The 15,427-nt window shown below is 34.9% G+C and overlaps 1 protein-coding gene across 6 annotated transcripts in view; it reads right to left on the reverse strand.

Annotated features, from left to right (window-relative positions):
• Positions 1 to 15,427, reverse strand: part of ZPBP (zona pellucida binding protein) — a 105,696-nt gene that overhangs the window by 14,908 nt on the left and 75,361 nt on the right. The window contains exons 8-9 of one of the 6 annotated variants that reach the window (XR_015766720.1): positions 2,012 to 2,126; positions 1,189 to 1,250 (exon numbers count right to left, since the gene is read on the reverse strand). The exons of 4 other annotated variants lie outside the window; for them this stretch is intronic. The gene's annotated coding sequence lies outside the window, so the exon portion shown is untranslated. The remainder of the gene's footprint in view (positions 1 to 1,188; positions 1,251 to 2,011; positions 2,127 to 15,427) is intronic. One more of the 6 variants, XR_015766719.1, reaches the window with a different exon arrangement.

The raw sequence follows: 15,427 nt of genomic DNA on the forward strand, positions 1-15,427 counted from the left end.
ACTACCCCAACAATGTGAAGTTAGAATTCCTTCAAGATGATTCCAGGTTGCATCTGAAATTTATATACAACCTGCGTGGGCACAGGAGCCATTGTCTCCAGAAACACTGATATAGTTGAACTGACACCGTAAGTTCGTTGTGACCTGGAGTTCAACATTAAAAGATCACTCAAGCAAAGTCAAAGAGTTTATTTGGTTATTAATATGATTGTTGGCATAACCTTTATAACATATCTAAATTCAATTATATTATCAGATAAAATTATAAATGGGAATAAAGCCTGCGTATCATACAGTATCATGTGCAATCAATACATGATTTAATATCCTCTTCAAAAAAAATTAGCTGTACTCTTGGGGCGCCTGGGTGGCTCAGTCAGTTAAGCGTCTGCCTTCGGCTCAGGTCATGATCCCAGGGTCCTGGGATCAAGTCCCACATCGGGCTCCCTGCTCAGCGGGAAGCCTGCTTCTCCCTCCGCCCACTGTTTCCTCTGCTTGTGCTCGCTTGCTCTCTCTCACTCTCTGACAGATAAATAAAATCTTTGGAAAAAAATAAAAAAAAATAAAACACTTCAAAATTCTCCTTTAAAAAAATTAACTGCATTCTTATATGCTAACTGGAAAATTAAATCATTAAAAAGAATTCTATTTACATTCCAAATTATTAAAAACAAGAGCAAAAAACCCTATGCCATCCTTCAGAATAGTCCAAGAAGAATATGCAGACTACAAAACATCCTTGAGACAAATTTAAAATAATTTACACAGACGATGGATAACCATGTTCACCATCAGAACTATGTGTTTGGGATTACAATTATTATCAATTTTGTCTCTAGCATCAATGCAGTCTATTCAAACCGCAGCAGGCTTATTTGCAGAAATTGGCATGCTAATTCTAAACTGTATATGGTAATTCAAAAAGTAGAATAATCAAAGCAATTTTTTTTAATGCAGTGTAATAGTTACTATGAAGTTCCAGCAATCGACACTTCGGTATTGCTGAAATAAAAGATGTGGATGGATGGAGCAAAGTCAAGCCTACAAAAGGACAGTCCGCTGAATTTCGACAAGAGGTACCAGGACATTTTAATGGAGAAAGAGAAGTTTTCAACAAATCATGCTAGACCGCCAGGACAGGGTATCTGTATGGTGTAAAAAAAAATAAAAAAGATCATCAACCCTTACCTTGTACCAAGTAGAAAATTAACTCAAACGGACCACAGACCTCAGTGTACGACCCAAAAGTACTAAATGAAAATCACAGGAGAAAATCTTTGTGATCTTAGAATATGCAAAGGTTTATTAGAACACAAAAACACATGAACCACAGGATAAAAAATTAGTAAATTGGACTTCAATGTTTTCGTTTGAAAACAAAAAAGTAGGCCACAGTCTGGGAGAATACATTCACGCACATACAGGTTCTCCTCACTATCTGAAAGCAGAGCATTCCTAGGAAACATACTGGAAGCTGAAATGTTGCAAAGCAAAGAAGCAACTACCACTTCATAGAAGTGGAAATCCTCTCGGATTTTCTTTAGTTAATGAAAACTAAGGTAGGTCTTTCATAAAAGTAAAGTGACATGAAGTGAAACTTCAGACAGTGGGGAAAACCTGTATATTGGAAAGTGACTTCTGTCTATACTATATTAAGAACTCTTACAACTCAGTAAGACAAAGAACCACTTAAAAAATGGGAAAGATATTTAAACATATACTGTGCAAATGAAATACCAATATCCAATAGGAACCTGAAAATATCTTTTTAAAAGGAAATTTAAAATTAAAACCACAATGAGATATCACTACACACACACACACACACACACACACACACACACACACACTGAAAGTGCTAAAATTAAAAAAGAGTGACCATACTACGCTTTGGAAAGGATTTAGAGTAACTAGAACTCCCCAACTTTGCTGGTAGAACATGAAATTGTACAGCCTTAAGAAAATAATTTGGCTTTTTTTTTTTTTTTTATAAAGTTAAACATACACTTACCGTATGACCCAGCAATTGCAGTCATAGGTATTTTCCCAGGAGAACTGAAAACATATGTCCACACAAAGACTTGTACAGGAATGTTCATAGCAGCTTTATTTGTAATGGCCTAAAACTGGAAACAACCCAAATGTCCATCATCAGGTGAATGGATAAACAAAATGTGGTATATCCATACAATGGAATACTACTCAGCAATAAAGAACAAACTATTAATACATACAATAACACTGGTGAATCTCAAAATTATTCTGCTGAGTGAAAGTATTCAAACATTATATACTGCATGACTCCACTTATAGAAAGTTAAAAAATGCATGACACAAGGTATATCAGTATTTGTTTGGGAATGAATGTGGAAGTACTATCAATTACAAAAGGGCATAAGCAAAATTGAGCATTGTGGCAAAGATCTTTTTCTTGATTGTAGTGATAGTTTCATGGATATATGCATGTCCAAGCATTAAACTGTATAATTTTAAAATGAGAAGTTAATCGTAGGTCAATGTTGAGTCCAAACAAAGCAAATTACAGAAGTTAAGGAAGACAATGTGTATTCATGCAAATCAATACTGTCATTATTGATTACTGCAATAAAAAAGTTAAAAGTCAAACATCCTGACTTGGGATAAAAAATACCAAATTCTGATAACAGATATATCTGAGCCAAAAGGAAAGACAATGGACTGTGGAGGCCTAATTTATAGGAGGTTTCAGCTGTTTCGTATTTAAATTGCTTTAAATCTTAGAACATGAAGTGATAATATAAAATGTTTTGAATAGATGACATACTTGTTTATTTGCTGGAATGATATATGTACATACTTCTTTACAGTATCATTTTCTGTATTTCTAAATGTTTGAAATATACCATTTTAAAAAAGAGATTTGTTTCCAAACAGCCATAATAAATCTCTGCCACACACACACACACACACACACACACACACACACACACACACACACACACACACACACACACACCTTCCCCCCATTACCCCCAAAGCAAAACCAAACAAAAATAAATGTGTGGGTACAGATAGCGTCAACGAAGAATTAAACACTGGAGAAAATTATATAAATTTTACCCAAACTATTCAGAAAAAGCAAGAAGAGGGAGATTCATTTTTTAAACAGCAGTGCCCTAATACTAAAATTTTATAATTACAAAAGTACAGACTGAAGTCTCTCATGATTATAAATACAAAAATCCGTAACTGTTAGCATATAAAACCCAGTGATATATAGAAGTTATAAATGATGATCACTTGTAGTTTACATTAGCTTATGCAAGGTCAGTTCAACATTTGTGTATCCATCAATGCATCATAAAACATAACAGATAAAAATATATACGATTTTCTCAACAGTGTGTAAAAAACATGACAAAACTCAATCTCATTCATAATCAAAAATAAAAATAAATAGGGAATAGAAGACAATCTCCTTCATCAACCAATGGCACCTCTGAAAAGCCTCCAACAAGTATCACATCTAATTGGGAAAGCCCATGGGTCGTGACAAGGGGAAGAGGAAAAAGATGCCAACTCCCACCACTTCTGTTGAGCCCTTTTCTGAACGTGCCAGCCAGACCAATGGGGCAATAAAAACAAAGGGGATGGAAACTAATTTAAAAAGTGAGACTGTCTTTATTCCTATGTGACATGATTAAGTATGAAAAAGAACCCTAAAAATAAAAAACTCAGCACAATAACTGTGTTTATCAAGGCCACATTAGACAAAGTTAGTATTTCTAGAAGAAAATAGGAAAAATGCTTTATGAATTTGGGGTAAGCAGAAATTTCCTATTTAACACAATTTAACACAATATCTTTGGGCCATTAAGAAAAAAATTGAGAAACTTAGTTTTATCAAAATTAGAACTTCTGATATTTGAAAGATACCATTCAGAAAGTTGACAGAGAATATACATGGATTTATTTCCAGAAAATATAAATAAACCTTTCTAAGTCAATGTTTAGAAGAAAAATAACCTGATAAAAAGGGAAGAGGAAACTATCTGAACAACAATTCACAAAAGAATATGTATGAGTGCTCACAAAGAACGTAAGAAGATACTTGGTACCATTAGTTGTATGGTAACTGTAAATTATACTACAAATGAGATAGTACTATACTCTGATTGAGATAGTTAAAATGTGAAAAATGGGCAATATCAAGACTGCAAGAATGTGAAACAAGTAGAAATCTCATACATTGCTGGTGGGTGTGAAAATCACCCAACCAAAACTCTATAAACTTTGGGAGTTTCTTGACAGGTTACACTTACCTTACCATATTACCCTACACCTTAACTCTCATGTAATTTTACCCAAGAGAAAAATATATAACTCCACACAGAAACTCACACAGAAATGTTCATACAAGCTTTATTCACAATAGCCAAAACTAGAAACGACCCAAATGCCTATGAAGAGTTGAATGTACGAATAGTTACATTTATTAAGTAGCTGTGAGTCATTATGAAGTGGCATAAGGGAACAATCAGGGAAATAGAAATTTATTTATTTTCATAGTGGTATTGGTTAAATCATGAATAGACATGTCAGAACTCATTGGACTGTGCAATTAAAATGTTTACACTAAAATTAAAATGTGTGCATTTATGACACCTTAATAAAGTTGATTAAAAAATATTTTCCTGAGGCACCCAAGTGGCTCCATTTGTTAAGTGTCTGACTCTTGATTTGGGCTCAAGCCATGATCTCAGGGTTGTGAGATCGTGTCCTGCATCAGTCCCCACGCTGGGCATGGAGCCTGCTTGAGATTCTCTCTCTCCCTCTACCCCTCCCACCTGCTTGTGCACTCTCTCTCTCTCAAACATATATATATTCCCCACAAATAAAGCTCCCAGCCCAAATAGTTTCATTGGTGAATTCTATGAAATACTTGAGGAAAAAATACTATTATTACATATACATACATGAACATATGTATCATATATACACATTTATATACATAATACATATGTATCATATATATGTATACATATACATGATTTTTCAGAATACATAGAAAGAACATTGCCAATTTTTTTAATGGCTGGCATATTCATGATTGCTAAAACTGAGAAATTATAATAAGACACATAATATAAATAATACAATTCCTTAAAATATTAGCACATTAAATCAAACAATATGTAATGATGAAGTGGAGTTTGCCCAAGGAATGTAAAGTTCAATAAATATTTTTAAAGATTAAATATAATTCATTGTTTTATTTTAATGCAGAAAAGCAGTTGGCAAAATCCAACTCTCATCCATAATAACTCATAATCTAAGAATAAATAGGAATTTCTTAATCTGATAAAGGACATGTAAAAAACAAACCATACAGCTAGCATTATACTTCAAGGTGAAATGCTGCATATTTTCTTCCTAAGATTAGAAACAAGATAAGCATATTTACTCTCATAATTTATATTAAATATTTACTCAAGGCCCCTGCAACAGGAAAGAAGACACGGGGGGTACAAAGATTGACGGGAATAAGTAATACTTTATTTGCTAACCCAGATGATTGTTTACATAGCAAATCAGAGGGGTCTACAAATTATCTGCTATAAGTAAGTTTAGTAGGTCATAGGAAATAAATCCTACATACAAAATAAATTTATATTTGTTTTTTAACAAACAGCAATTGAAAATTAAATTAAAAAATCCAATTTAAAAGAGAGTAAAAAACGTGTAAGGCATTCTCACCAAAAATGACAAAATACTGATGAGAAATTTAAGAAGCCCTAAAGAATCAGATACCTTCACACTGGTTTCCATAATAGCTATAGCAATTCACATTCCTGCCAAGAGTACACAAGAGTCTCTTTTTTCCACATCCTCACCAACACTTGTTATCCCTTGTCTTCTTGTCTTATTGATAATAACGTGATGATATCTCATTGTGGTTTTGATTTTCATTTCCCTGGTGATTAGTGATTTTGAGTACCTTTCCACGTACCTGTTGGCCATGGGCATGTCTTCTGGAGAAATGTCTATTCAGGTCATTTGCCTGTTTTTTAATTGGATTACTTGTTTTTATGCTATTGAGTTGTAGGAGTTCCTTATATGTTTTGGGGATTAAGCCCTTATCAGACACATGGTTTGCAAATATTTAGTCAAAATATGGAAACAACCTAAATGCCCATCCACGAATAAAAGAATAAAGAAAATGTGATTTATATACACAATGGAATATTATCCAGCCTTAACAAAGAAGGAAATTCTGCCACTCATGTCAATGTGGATGAACCTGGAAGACATTATGCTAAGTGAAATAAGGCAGACACAGCAAGACAAATACTGCATGATTTCACTTACATGCAGAATCTAAAATAGTCAAACTCAAAGGAGCAGACGGTAGAATGGTGGTTGCCAGGGGCTGGTAGGAGGGAGAAATGATGACATATTATAGTTTCAGTTATGCAGGATGAATTAATTTCTAGAGAGCAAAATACAGCAATGTAACTATAATTAATAATATTAAATTGCATACTTGAAATTTACTGAAGGGATAGATAGTAAGTGATCTCACACACACACAAATGGTACCTATGTGAGATAATGGGAGGTGATGGATATGTTAATTAGCTTGACTGTGGCGGTTATTTCACAGTGTATACATATATTAAAACATCAAGTTGTATGTCTTATATATAATTTTGTCATTTATACCACAATAATGATGAAAAAATAAAATAGCTCATGAACACAAAGCCACATTCTCTCCAAGTCATAATTCTATCAGGCTTACTAAAAGTAGAAATTGGCCATGCTGATTCTAAAATGTATATGGAAATAAAAAGGACTTTTCCAAAGGTGGCAAACACAATATATCCTATCCTAAACATTCTTAAATTGCAAACTCAATGAGCAGTAGAGTCTGTGTCACCTCCCTTTGAACTTGAGTAGACCTTTGTGAGTATGGCAAAAGTGACACAAGGTGACTTCTAAGGCTAGTCATAAAACACACAGCTTTCCATTGTCTTTGTAGGACATGAGCTTTTAGATTCCATTGCCATACTATAAAGTAATAGTCCTCAGTGCTAATGTAGAGCTGGTTTTAGTGCATAGTACCATGAGTCAGGATGGAAACCCTCATGAATGATAGGCATATGGCCAGAGTCAAGAGACAATTGTTGCAATAGCAGGGAATAATTAGTCTAGACTGAACTCTGGTTCAGCCTAATAAACCTTACAAGCAAGATCAGAAATGGTCAGTTTCCAAACAACTTATCTGTGTGTGCCAGAACAAAATTCACTAACAAAAAAAAAAAAAACACAGAAATACAAAAATATTCAACAAGCAACAAGACATGTATAATGTCTGGCGTTCAGTGAAAAATCAACTATATGAGAGGCAAGAAAATAGGACTCATAATAAAAAGAAAAATAAATTAATTGCCATCTCCTCTGAACAACCATGTGAGAACCAGTAGAAAACAGCATTAAAACAATTAACATAACAATATTCCAAGAAGTTCAAAACTTAATACATGGAAGATTAAAAAGCACTTAAGTTATCTGGAGGTTAAAACCAAGATGTGTGGATGGGTTAGCCTGGTGATGGGTATTAAAGAGGGCACGTTTCATGGAGCACTGGGTGTTATATGCAAACAATGAATCATGGAACACTACATCAAAAACTAATAACGTAATGTATGCTGATTAACATAATAAAAACAAAAATAAAAACAAGATGTGTGAGATGAAAAAGTACACGGGGTAAGCTTAATGGTCTATGCAACTCTGCCAAAGAAAATACAAGTGTGAAGAGATGACAATAGGAACTCCAAGATAAAACACACAGAAAACTTTCTCTATGAAGAGATCAACAAAGAGCTGTGAGAACTTTAGCCATCAGGAAATGACAGATGTTGGTGAGGATGTGGAGAAAGGGGACTCCTCTTACTCCATTGGTGGGAATGAAACCTGGTGCAGCCACTCTGGAGAACAGTAAGGAGGTTCCTCAAGAAGTTAAAAATAGAGCTACCCTATGACCCAGCAATTGCACTACTAGGTATTTACCCCAAAGATACAAATGTAGTGATCTGAAAGGGGTACCTGCACCCCAATGTTCATAGCAGCAATGTCCACAATAGCCAAACTGTGGAAAGAACTCAACTGTCCACTGGCAGATGAACTGATAAAGAAGATGTGGTGTACACACACACACACACACACACACACACACACACACACACACACACACACAGGAATATTACTCAGCCATCAAAAAGAATGAAATCTTACCATCTGCAATGACATGGATGGAACTGGAGTGTATTATGCTAAGTGAAATAAGTCAGAGAAAGACAATTATCGTATGGTTTCATTCCTATGTGGAATTTAAAAAACAAAACAGAGGATCATGGGGAAGAGGGAGAATAAAATAAGACAAAATCACAGAGGGAGTCAAACCATAAGAGACTCTTTAACTCTAGGAAACAAACAGGATTGCTGGAGGGGAGGTTGGTGGGGGGATGTGGTAACTGGGTGATGGACATTAAGGAGGGCACGTGCTGTAATGAGCACTGGGTGTTATATGCAATTGATGAATAACTGAACTCTATATCTAAAACTAATGATATGCTATATGTTAATTATTTGAATTCAAATAAAATAAGATTAAAAAAGCTGTGAGAAAATGTCAGTCAAGCTCACAGGCTTTTAACTGGAATCTCTAAAGGAGAAGGGGTTAATAAAAACTATTTGAATAAATAAAGCAGAACAATTTTCTGAATTTGAAGAGCACCGAGTGTCCACAGATCCAACAACCTCAAAGCCAGACTCCAAGCACAAGAATCACGAAGAAAACTGCACCGAGGTCCATGACATGTACGTTCCTCACAAGCAGGGATAGAGAGAAACTCTTTAAAGGATCCTCAGAAAAACAGAGATGACAGCAGACTTCCCACTGGAAGCAATTCGAGTTAGAACACAAGGGGCAACAGTGGAAAATGTATAAAGAACAGAAAAACTGTCAACCTAAATTTCCATATTCAGTAAACAAAATAGCTCAAATGAAGAAAAAGAAAGATTTGTTTCGGAAATTAAGAAGATGAAGTGTTTTCAGTAGCAGAGTCACACCAGAATAAATAAATAAAATCCTTCAGGCCACTGGAAAACAACAGCAGATAGATGTGGGTCTACCCGAAGAATGAACACCACTAGAAATCGTAATTACATGGATAAATACATGAGATTTTCTTATTATTTACATCCCCATAAAAGATAATCAGCTAATAAAAATAATAACAGCGTGGTGTGAGATTTGTGATATACATTAAACTAAAGTGGATGTTGGGGCCCTGGGTGGCTCAGTCAGTTAAGCATCCAACTCTTGATTTTGGCTCAGGTCATTATCTCAGGGTCAGGAGATCGAACCTGCATCAGGCCCCATGCTCAGCAGGGCATCTGCTTAGGAATCTCTCTCTCCCTCTCCCTCTGCCCTGCCCTGTACACTGGGGCACGCGTGCTTACTCTCTCACACGTGCGCACACACACACTCTCTAAAATAAATAAATAAATCTATTTAAAAACAAAAAACAAAAAACACCTAAAATGGATGTCAAGAGTAGCACAAAGGTCAAGAGAAGAGAAATGGAACTATACTATGTAAGATGGTTACAGCTTATGTGAAATGGTATAGTATTAAAGGTGTACTGCAATAAATTAATGATATACATTACAAGCCTAAAGCAACCACTAAAATAAAAACACACAGACTTGTCCTTACTAAGTAAACAGCAAGATTAATGCAATCATAAACGATGTTCAATTGATTTAATCAAACGAAGAAAAATAGAAAAAAAAAGGAAAAATAATGATGGGAAAGAGAAAACAGTGAGATGATACGCTTAAACCTAACAATATCTACTGTCACATTAAATTGGGTTTGAAGATCCCAGTTAAAAGGTAGATATTGTCAGATTAAGACTTTTTTGTATGTTGCCTAAATAAATACATCTTAACTACAGAGACAAATTTAAAGTAAGGAAATAGGAAATGATATAGCATAGCCAGTGTAAGTAAGAAAGGTTTAGTAAGGTTTAGTAAGAAAGGTAAATACTCCTCTCTAAATAATTAATTAAAAAATAGAAAATCAGTAAGGATATAGGAAATTCAAATAACATCATCAACCAAACTGACGTATTTGATATTTAAAGAACATTCTATCCAATGAGGGAAAAATACGTATTTTTTTAAAGATTTATTCATTTGTGAGAGAGAGAATGAGTGAGAGAAAAAGAGAGAGAGAGAGAATGAGCAGGGGGAGAGGCAGAAGCAGACTCTCTGCTGAGCCCGATGCGCGGTTCAATCCCAGGACCCTGAGATCATGACCTGAGCTGAAGGCAGATGCTTAACCAATTGAGCCACCAAGGCATCCCATCTCATCATGTACACGAGATCCTACATATGACTATCAGCTTCTAAGCAGAAATTTTGTAGGCCAGAAGAAAGTGGCATGGTTAACACTTAAAGAGCTGAAAAAAAAAAATGTCACCTGAAAATGCTGTATCTGGTAATAATGCCCTTCAAAAATGAGGCAGAAATTAAGCTATTCCCAGATAAAGAAAAGCTGTGGGAGTTCATTAACACTACACCTGCCCTAAAGGAAATGTTAAAGGGATCCTGCTGGTAGAAATGAAAGAATGCTAGACAGTAACTCAAAGCCAGGTGACCATTCAAGATCTTTGGTAAAGGTAAATACATAAGGAGAATAAATGTGGGTATTATTACTATTTTGATTTGTAACCACTTTTTTATTTTCCAAAGGATTTAGGAGACAAATGTATAAAAATAATTATAATCTCTGTTTTGGGGCACACAATTTGGGACACAAATAATTTAAGGGGGGTGTAGAGCTTTTATAGTTGAACAAATTTAAGTTGGTACAAATTAAAACTAGACTGTTATAAATGTTAGGTTGTCATATGTCATCCCTATTGTAACCACAGAGAAAATAGCTTTGCTATACATACAAAGGAAATAAAGGCATCAAAAAGTGTCACTATAATAAATCGACTAAACAGAAAAGAAGGTATGAATAGAAGATAAAAGGAACAAAAAAGTTTTAAGAAATACAGAAAACAAATCTTAAAAAAACTGAAGTCCTTCCTTATAAGTAATAACTTTAAATGTAAGTGGATTAACCTCTTTAATCAAAAGATAGATACCGACAGAGTAGATAATAAAAAATGATGTGACTGCATGTTACCCATGAGAGACCCAAATGGACCGAAGATGCGGACAGGCTCAAAGTGAAAAAAAAAAACAGAAAAAGTAACAATGTGCAAATAATAACCAAAAGAAAGTCGGGGTGGATATCCTAGTATCAGACAAAATGGACTTTCAGACAAAAACTGTTACAAAATAAAAGGATGGGACATTAACATATTGATGAAAGACAATTCAGTTCATCATGAAGATACAATTATAAACAAATATGCACTGCACCTAACAAGAGAGTCCCAAGATATATAAAGCAAAATGACAGAATTGAAGGGAAAAAGTTATACAAAATAGTGACTTGAAAACCCCACTTTTAATAGTAACTAAACAAAACATCAATACAGGGCTTGAACAAAACTATAAACCAACAGGACTTAAGAAACATACATAGAAGCCTGCACCAGAAGAGTGAAATACACATTTTTATCAATTGCATATAGGACATTCTCCAAGACAGACCATATGTTGGATGACAAAAAAAGTCTTAATACATTTTAAAAGATTGAAATCAATGAAGTATCTTTTCTGATCCCAACAGAATAAAGCTAGAAATGAGTAAATTAAGAACACTGGAAAATTCACAAAAACCTGGAAATCAAACAATATATTATTAAACAATCAATGTATTGGTTAATAAACACAAAGGAAACAAATATGAGACAAATAAAAATGAAAACACAATATACTAAAACTTAGGGGATGCAGGAAAATACGTGCTAAGAGTGTTACTTATAACCCCTAACACATACAACGAAAAAGAAGCAAGATCTCAAATTAATAAACTAGCTTAAGGAACTAGGAAAAGTGGAACAAAACTGAACACAAAGCCAGCAGAACGAAGGAAATAATAAAGCTTAAAGGTGAGGTTAATACATATATTATATACATACTACATATTATACAATAGAGAAAAATCAACAAAAGATCCCCAAAATTGACCACTTCAGGTAGACTAAGATTAAATGAGAGAAGACTCAAAACACTAAAATCACATTAGTGCATGTAGGAACATTACTACTGATTTTACACATTATATAAGTCATATTATGAATAATATTACACCAACAAACTGAACAACCCAGATGAAATGGGAAAATTTCTAGAAACACATAATCCACTAAAAATGACACATAAAGAATTAAAAAATCCAAATAGACTTATAACTGGTAAAAGAGTGGATCAAAAACCTGCCCCTAAGGAACAGCCCAGGATCAGATGGCTTCACTGGTGGATTCTACCAAAGAAATAACACAAATTCTTTTTTCAAACTCATCCAAAAGTTTGCAGATGAGGGAAGACCTCCTAACTAATTCTATAAGGCTAGCATTACCCTGGTATCAAAGCCAGACAAAGACACTACAAGAAAAATACAGTCCAATATCCCTTATGAGTATAGATGCAAAAGTTCTCAACAAAATACAAGGAACCAAACTCAGCAACATATTAAAGGACTATACACCATGACCAAGTGGGTTTTATTCCCAGAATGCAAGAATGATTCAACAAATGAAAACTTGATCAATGTAATACACCAAATTAACAGAATAAAGGAAGAAAAAAACCCAACACATGCTCATTTCAACAGATACAGAAAAAAATATTTTCCCAATGTCAACATTCATTCATGACAAAAATAATCGACTATGAATGGAAGAAAAGTTCCTAAAACATGTTGAAGGCCATACATGAAAGACTCACGGCTAACATCATATTCAACAATGAAAGACTGAAGCTTCCCCCTCCCCAAGATCAAAATCAACACAGACATCCACATTTGCCATTAATACTCAACATACTGGAAGTTCTAGACACAGTAATCTGGTTAAGAAAAAGAAATAAAAGGAATCCAACTGAAAGTGAAGAATAAAATTATTTCTGTTCATAGATACGATCTTATGACTCTAAGAAAAAAAAACCCCTATGAATCCAATAAACAAATTCAGCAAAGTTGCACCATATTAAGTCAATATACTCAGTCACATTTCTAAAATCAGCAATGAACAATTCAAGAGGAAATTTTAAAAATCATTTATAATAGCATCAAAAAGAATAAAATGTTCAGAAATAAATTTAAGCAAGGAGGTAGAAGACCTGTACAATGACAACTACACAACATTGATAAAAGTAATTAAAGAAGACATAAATAATTGGAAAGACAACTGTATTATTGGACTAGATGACTTAATATCATTAAGGTAAAAATTCTAATACTACTCAAAGCAATCTATAGATTCAATGCAATCCCCATCAGATAAAATCCCAATTGTGTGGGTTTTTTTTTTTCAGAACAAAACAAAACAAAACAAAACAAAAAAAAAACACCATCCGAAAATCCATATAGAAACTCAAATATCTACAAGTCACTAGAAAATCTTGAAAAACAAAGAGGAAATTGGAGGAATCACACTTCCTGATTTCAAAACTTATTACAAAGTTGGGGCATCTGGGTGGCTCATTTGGTTAAGTGTCTGACTCTTGATTTGGGTTCGGGTCATGATCTCTGAGTTGTGGGATGGAGCCCCCTGTTAGGCTCCAACACTGGCACCTGCGCTGGGTGTGGAGCCTGCTTGGGAGTCTCTCCCTTAGCCCGTCCCCTGCTCTCTTTAAAAAAAAAACAAAAACAAACAAACAAATACCTTATTGCAAAGCTACAGTTATCAAAACAGGTGGCACAAACACAAACACACCAGACCAATGGAACAGAGGAGAAATCCCAGAAACAAACCTTCCCATACATGGTCAACTGATTTTAACAAGAAAGCCAAGACCATTCCATGATAAAGTACAGTTTTTTTAAACAAATGATTCTGGGAAACTGACTATCCACATGCAAGTGAGTGACACTGGACCCTCACCTTACACCATCTACAAAATCAATTCCCAGAGGCCCCACCACCAAATACCACCACACTGGGGATTAGGATTCAGCCTCTGAATTTTGGGGGGGGATACAAACATTCAGTCTATAGCAGTAAGTTTGGTGAACGGTACCCTGAAAAGCTCTGTATATTTTTCTAACTTTTCTGAAGTCAACTACTATATCAAAATAAAAAGTTCTAAAACTATCAAGCACCTAGATATAAACAGAAGTAAAATATTTATAAGACCTCTGAGAACAATTATAATTGGGACACATTTAAATAAAGACGTAAAGGAAGACTTTCTTAAATGAAGATGCACAAACACAAATCCATAAGCACACAGGCATGCACCCACGCACATTAATTAATTTGGAAGATACAATATTGGTAGTGCGGCCATTCTCCCAAATAGATTTACAGATTCAGTGAAGTCACAATCGAAATCCAATAGCCATGTCTATAGAACTTGACAAAGCGACTGAAAAATTTAAGTGGAGAGGCAATGGCCTCATAATGCACAAGGACTTGCCTTACCAGAAATCAAAACTTTTGAAGTTACACTAATTGGTGAAGAGATAGATCAGTATTATAATGAAAAGAGAGAGTGCTCAGAAACATATCTACCTATACAAATACAAGTGAGCACTGAGTAAAGCACGAACTTTTATGAATGGGCCTGAGAAACTGGGCATTCTATATGAAACAAAATCAGACTGCAACTTTACATAATACAAAACAATCCAACTGAGAGAAGTTATACCACCTACTCCTGCTTACACGTAAGTCACACTTCATTCCTCCTGTCCTCCTCAAGCTTTTACAACCCATGAATAATTTTTTTTCTTGTGTCTCTTAAACGTGCTAAATCTACCCATATTCTCTATGGCCATGGCCAGTAGTGAGTTATTAAGCATGCTATGCTCAGTCTGGCCTTTGTATGTGTTTTCTCTCTGCCAGGAAAACTCAGTTCACAGATCTCTGCATGACCTGCTTCTTACCACACAGGGCTCAACTCAAGAGTCACTTTTTGAGTGAAGGCTTCCTTGAAATCCAATTAATGTAGGCTTTTAGTCCTCTGTCCAAACCCTACTTACTCTCCCTGATGGTCAGTCTCATTTGAACCCACAGCCTGGTGCATTTCCCACCCTTCTCTGCCCTGTTCTACGTCTCTTAGAACTGACATCAATAGACTCCATCACACGGGTCCCCTCCCTTTGTATCTGGCCAAAGAGTGGTTCCATTAGAGGACCGCAGGGCAGGGCATCTGTTGCCCTGTTGCTTACTGCGGGTTCTCTGGAGTTACT

This window comes from Eumetopias jubatus, unplaced genomic scaffold, assembly GCF_037043125.1.
Source record: "Eumetopias jubatus isolate StellerSeaLion01/CBP00866 unplaced genomic scaffold, mEumJub1_p1.0 scaffold_14, whole genome shotgun sequence".
Taxonomy (NCBI): domain Eukaryota; kingdom Metazoa; phylum Chordata; class Mammalia; order Carnivora; family Otariidae; genus Eumetopias; species Eumetopias jubatus.